This window comes from Lottia gigantea, assembly GCF_000327385.1.
Source record: "Lottia gigantea unplaced genomic scaffold LOTGIsca_4, whole genome shotgun sequence".
NCBI lineage: Eukaryota > Metazoa > Mollusca > Gastropoda > Lottiidae > Lottia > Lottia gigantea.
Window position 1 is genome coordinate 3,529,470 of NW_008709379.1, and position 6,703 is coordinate 3,536,172.

Below are 6,703 nucleotides of genomic sequence, written 5' to 3' on the forward strand. Positions count from 1 at the left end.
CTCCTAAACACTTACATTTCGGTATTTCGGCACCCTTTTGATCACTTCTGGCGTGAACCGAACGAGCAATCAAATTGTTTGTTTGTAAGGAGCAAAGTAGATCACTCCCCATGTTACTATAAATAGTTACATATTCATAGAAAGATGACCTTGACTTGAGCCCAAACGACCTTCACTGCAATTATGAAGCAGATGATAGGTTTCAATAAAAATTGTCTTTCAAATCTTCGAATGCAGACGCCGTTTCTTTCTAGTTCAGATTAGACTCAAACTTTAGATAAACAAAATACTGGGAGAGCCATTTTATAGTACTGTACAAAATTAGAACAAAAAATCTGAACTTTATCTATTTGTTTTGCCTTCCCAGATTGCGATTCATACGCAAACAACCTTCTCGACTAAGAAATGATGCCGTTTGTCCGCTACGGTCTATGGCCAACACTTTTAAATCAATTTTAATGTGACAGAGTAGACGACCAAGCCATTCGTCACAACTTCTGCAGGGTATTAAAATATATATGTATAGGCCTTCCCTTTTCGGTATATCATATCGAACTCATTCTCCAACATATTGTATTAGCGTAATATTTTTGGTGATAATGCACTTGTGTATGAAACTGGCGAATATTATCGATATTTACCTGTGTATATTATCTATATTGACCAGTATAATTCCCGATGACTTTCAAATACAATTCATAATTATTTGTGTTTATTTTAACCCCAGTGATGGTCCTAATTTCAAACCGATTATTTTCTGACCGTTCTGAAAGTAACCAGCGATTTGGAATCAAATAAGCATCGTTTTTCGTCGGCTGCCGACCCTTAATGACACCCCTGCAACCCTATTTCAAATTTGCTAAACTTCAAAATGTAAACAGTGTCACTTTTACAATACAAATGCCTCCAAGTCTCTTAAAAGGTATACTGGTGTAAAAGATTACTTCATCAAATTTACTGAAACTCAATTTTTCTTTCAATTTATTAAACAGGTTCTTCAGGCAGTATACTGACCTATTTGTCTTCTGTTGTATCCTGATTTCTCGTATCGATCTCCCCCTCTATCTGACCTTTCTGATCTTTCAGGCCTTTCATAACGGTCACCACCTCCACCAGACTCCGAGCATTCCCGAGCTATATGACCTACTTTACCACATCTGTAGCAGGCACTTCTATTATCGTCTCTATAACTCATAGTATAATTCAAACTCTACCTCTCTGTAAAAACAATTGGATTGATTTAAATACTCAGTTCAATAACGAGTTTGACTTTTTTCAAAGATAACATTATAGGTACTTTTTTTTTTAGACTTCACCAACATTTCAAACATGCAAAATCCAAATTTTTTTAGCAGTAAAATAAATTTTTTTGTACAGTATTAATTTTCATCAACCTCAGAACAATCTATATAGCTTAGTATTTTATTTGAGTTGACATTTCCATGGTGAACTTAACTAGATCCACATAAAATTGGCGATAAGTTATACAGTCAAGTAACCTAATTTCGTGCTAACCTATTTTTCGTGCATCTTCGGAAATGATTAATGACTCAGCTTCCACTGGATTTTCATGTGTTATATCTACAACGTCAACCTGCAGAATTGTTCTCGTTGTTTCAAAGCCACGTCAAATCTATTATTTATGATTAACACAGGCCAATACGAAATAGAAGATTTCAGTTATTACCAAATATCACTATTTCTTATTGACCAATTTCCTTATAATCCCAAGCTCTAACCGGAATTCCAATGTCCAGTGAACAAGGTCACCTAATAATCCAGTCGATGTGTCAGCTGAAAAATTCTGTGGAAGACAATGAGGGCCATATTCTTACAGTGGTTTCCCCCTTTACAAGTTCCTCCCATAGTGGTTTCCCCCTTCTCAATTTCCACCCTAATGGTTTCCTCCCCTATATATGTATGTAAAGAAGGAGAATTTGATCACATATTTTATTTCATTTTAACCTTAATGTATTTATATTATTTAAATATACATGTATAACTAGATCAATATCATTTGGCAGGATAGATCACTTGTGAAAGCAAATGAAAGGTATAGAAATCTGTACAAGTTATATTTTCCCTAATTCAAATTATTCATCTCAATGTTTTAAATTTTTCTGTCTATATTTATATTTCAATGATGACACTTATTTAACAAAATAACTTCATTATTCTTAACAACTAACAAACTAGTAAGGGTTTAATGACAAACATTAAAAAATGACAATAACCCAATTAAAAAAGGTTGTTAAGTGTAAATTGAGTAATATAAAGATGTAGAAGTACTTCATCCTGACAGTGACTTTTGTTTTTTAATTGACGAAATTCGGTGTTGAATAACTATATGCACATATATAGGTTACACCACTGTCATTCAATTCAAGTGTAAACATTGAGGTTGAATAGTTATATAGTTTACTGTAGTAGTAATAATATTTAGTACTTCAGTATTGATATTTTACTTCATACTAAAACGTTTGCCAAAACATGTTTCTGTAAACAATGTGATAGAATAGGACAGTCAGTAGTGTTGACTAGGTAGTGCTGACCATCATCAGGCGTGGGATATTATTTTTTTTATCAGGCCTAAAATAGGCCAAAACAAACAATACGCATGCGCATCAGCCCAATATGGCAACACGCGGTCCTGAACATACGGAGGAATAATAGTAATTTGTGTTATCAAATACAAGTGTTCTTCACCTAAAATTCCAGCTGTCATGTAATTTTTTACATGGGGTAATATCAAAGATCACCTTTAGTTGCACATTGACGTGAAAATTGCTCATAAATACATGCTAAAATATAAATTTTACAGGTATAATTCAGAGCAGGAAATATGCGCAGCAAATGGGACGGACATGTGATTGTATTTCCAGTTTTATTTCTGTAGTAAATTGGCATTCTTAAAAGCCAAAACAGGGGAATTCGTCGAGAATAATATTTTATGATAACGGGCGAAGCGATTTTTACATTCATAATACAAATCACGTTGAACTAATACATTAAACGTACCCAAAACAACTCCCACCTCTCTTTCTTCACGTCTCTCTATCTTTCTGTCGCGCGTAACTGTTCCTTTTGCACACGGCTCATCACTGATTAAGAAACATTGCACACGTTCCATTATTATATCTGGAAAACCACACACACCTAATAGTCTACCAAGGTAATATCGAGAACCGAATATGCCAAAAAATGAACATAAGATGTTCTGCGTTATTCTGCCTTCTTACCACTGTGATTGGTCAGGTCGTCTTCATGTCAACTCGTCGACAGTTGACTCGTCAATAAAGTGAGTTCAATCAAACCCTGTTAGGAATTAACAGAGGTCCACGTAAAGTGACGATATGTCCATTAATGGCATTAAATCAAAATGATTATTCGTTGTTAAATGAATTGGAAATCAGGTCGCTTGATTGCTCTTTAAATTCGCAACGTTTGTTCTTGTAACTATTTACTTTTGTAGTGTAGTAAACGAGCTGACTCGGTACATACTGTAGACGAGTTAACTCGTGTAGAATTTTTGTAGACGAGTTAACAAAATTCTGTCGACGGTTGGCTTCACTTTCTTGTTGGAAAAGTTATTTCGCATAGTAAGACTTGAAGTTAACGATGAATTACTTTGAAAGAAAAAGATCCAAAAATATTTAAAGTGATACTAAGTACGTCTTAGAATGAACATAAAATTTAAGTTCTCGAAAAGGTCAATATTAGTCTATATTCATCAGTTAGCTTACCTGGTATCATAAAGTTACAACAGAATCCCTGTAAAATCTGAAAAATTTGAAAATTCATAAAAATAAGTAATTATTGAAAAACGCTTAATCTATTAATCTTAATCTAAACGCTATTGTCCTTACTGGCGTTTCTATTTCACCGAATTAGTGCGTTCAAGACATTCTCAAGGACCTTGGATCAGGTGCCTAATCCACTAACGAAAACAAGTGGAATAAATAAGTTCTGAGGCGTCAGTCTTGATCTGGAACTTTCCAAAGCTGTAAAGAGTTATGTAATTCAAGATTGATAGTCTCAATCAAAACGTTATATGGTCGACACCACGAATAATTGACAAATATAATATATAATTTAACCATTGTCTCTCAAGGTTTCAGATTTTCTTAGTCACATAAACAACAATAACCAGTGATATTATCTGATTAAGTTAGTCACTTTAACCTACTAATGGAATATGCAATTAAAAAATTCCAGTACAAATTACCTCCCTTGAAATTAAAATCACCAGGAAAGGTCTGGTTTGTCTCGTTTGTGCTAACTTGTTGCCTGTTCCCCAACTTTGGTTAATGGTTAGTGTAATTAGTGTACCGGTATCCATATTACTCACAGTGTCTGGGTTGCCGGTACAGGGAGGGCGTTAGTGTTAGGGTGTATTGAGACGAGTCTCAATGAAAGCACTGGCCGAGGTCAGAGCAATTAGATAAGTCTATTAATTATGTGAAAATTAGTTAGTCATTAGTATGATTTTAGTTGAAAAGTCACCCACACAAACATACACTGCATGTTATATAATATACTGTATATAGCCATGGCACCAGTCCTGAAATAAGTATTCCCTGAAATCTAACTTAGAAATCGATTAATTTATTGATAGAACATGATACATTTATATTAAGAAATCTATGCTCCTAGGATGAATGGACATTGTTCAATGGTTCAAGACTACCGTGAAAGAGGAAATTGCTAAGATTTTGATTTCTTTTGTAAGCTACAACCAAACGTTTTGTGTATACATGGGGAAATTTGTTCTGAAGTTACGAGTAATGGCGTTTGACTATTATGGAGGCTTTGGTAGCTGTAGAATCAAATGTCGTTATAAAGGGTATTATCTGGTTAACATGTTGAATGTTGAGTCCATTTGGCCTCACAGTCTGCAGTTGATCGATCCAATAACTTTCGCGTTGTAGACGTCTAAGCTTAGGTTTTATGCTAGGTGATGTAGAAACTGTTTCTATAGGCATGATGAGAAGGTCATCAATGGAATGATCGGGAAGGTTGAAGTGATTCGCAATTGGTCTATCCTTGCCATGCACTATATCATAGCGATGGCCATTGAATCGCGTTCGAATAGCATTTTGAGTCTCGCCAACATATTGTACATCGCATTTTTTACAAGAAATTAGGTATATGATATTTTGATCTCCGCAAGAAATTAGGTTATTCATCGCAAACAAATTTCCGTTCTTGTTATTTTTGAAAATAATGGGTAACATGTATGTTTGGGAAATGAACCGAATCCAATAAAAGGTGGAGGGGGGTCTTCTTTTCTCAAAATGTCTGAAAGCGTGTCATTCTTAATTTTTCGAAAAAAACCTTTTGGAATAACCCCTCTCCCTTAATTTGTCAAAAACTAGTTTACAGGCGGATTCAAAATCATCCTGTTGGGTGCAAATTATATGAAATCTTAGTATTTGAGATTTAATTATTCCAGATAATGTGTGCTTCGAGTGGAACGAGCTTTTGTATAAAAGTTGGTGGGTATCAGTTTCCTTAAAAAATACTTTAATGTCTAATTTTTTAGAAGAAAGAAAGTTGTTGCCTTTGAACACCGTGGTGTCCAAAAAATCCAGGCTGTTTTCGCTGATATTTGCTGTCAATTTCACAGAAGGGTGGTGGTTGTTTAAAATTTCGAAATATTCCCAGAAATGTTCTAGAGTATCGGACCAAATGATAAAAATATCGTCAAGAAACCGTTCATAAAATATAGGTTTAAACGGTGAGATATTTTCTATCTCCCTCTCCCACTCGGCTATAAGTGTTAGACAATGTAACTTTTTCAATAGCGCACACAACAATATTTATTTGAAACTATAATAGACATACGATTATCCATTATAAATGATAACAAGATTATAAGTTGACGCGCGCTTTGATACGTTAATAACAATATCTGTCTATTAGCAAACCTTTCAGTGATGGATAGAAACATTACCCAAGAAGCAGATATAACCATTATTAGACCAGAAATGTTTTATCTCAGAGTCTTTGGAAGTGTTGTCACCGCAGTTTTTATAATTGTGGGACTCTTTCTCAACTGCTTACAGATCCATATAATCAGACAAATCATCAAGAGGTTTTCAGTCGGTGATATCTTGGTGTTTAACATTTCTATTATTAATATATTGTTCTGTGCCGTTGGTTTACCGTGTGTTTTGGCGGTGTATATTGTTGGTGATTCCGCATCCATCCCTTCTTCACAATGCTTCACATGTACATCGGTAACGTTTTTCTGTATGTTCACATTTGTATCTGGATATTTCTTGTTAGCGTTTGAAAGATTCCTGGCAGTTATGTTTCCAATTTATCACAGAGTAAATTGTTCAGTTAGAGCAACGAAATTATGTGTATATGTAAAATGGACTTCATGCACACTTCTGTGTGTTCCATTACAAGTTATGATGGGGAATGATGGAAAATGTAGCGTATCTGCTTATTATTCAAAGACATCTGCTTTTGTTCTTGTATTACTAACAACATTGACTATTTTGAGCTTCCTGTCCACCATGCGTGTATCTCATACCATGTTAGCAAACAAGTCTACAATGAAGAAAAACAAAGTTAAAATACCTTACCAAATAAGGCGGGCTAAGGTCATGTGTTTTTTATACTGTTTCACTTGTGGAATATGGCTAGCCGTGTTGATTTTGGCCTCGCTGAACGAATATCTGTTGACTCATGTCCA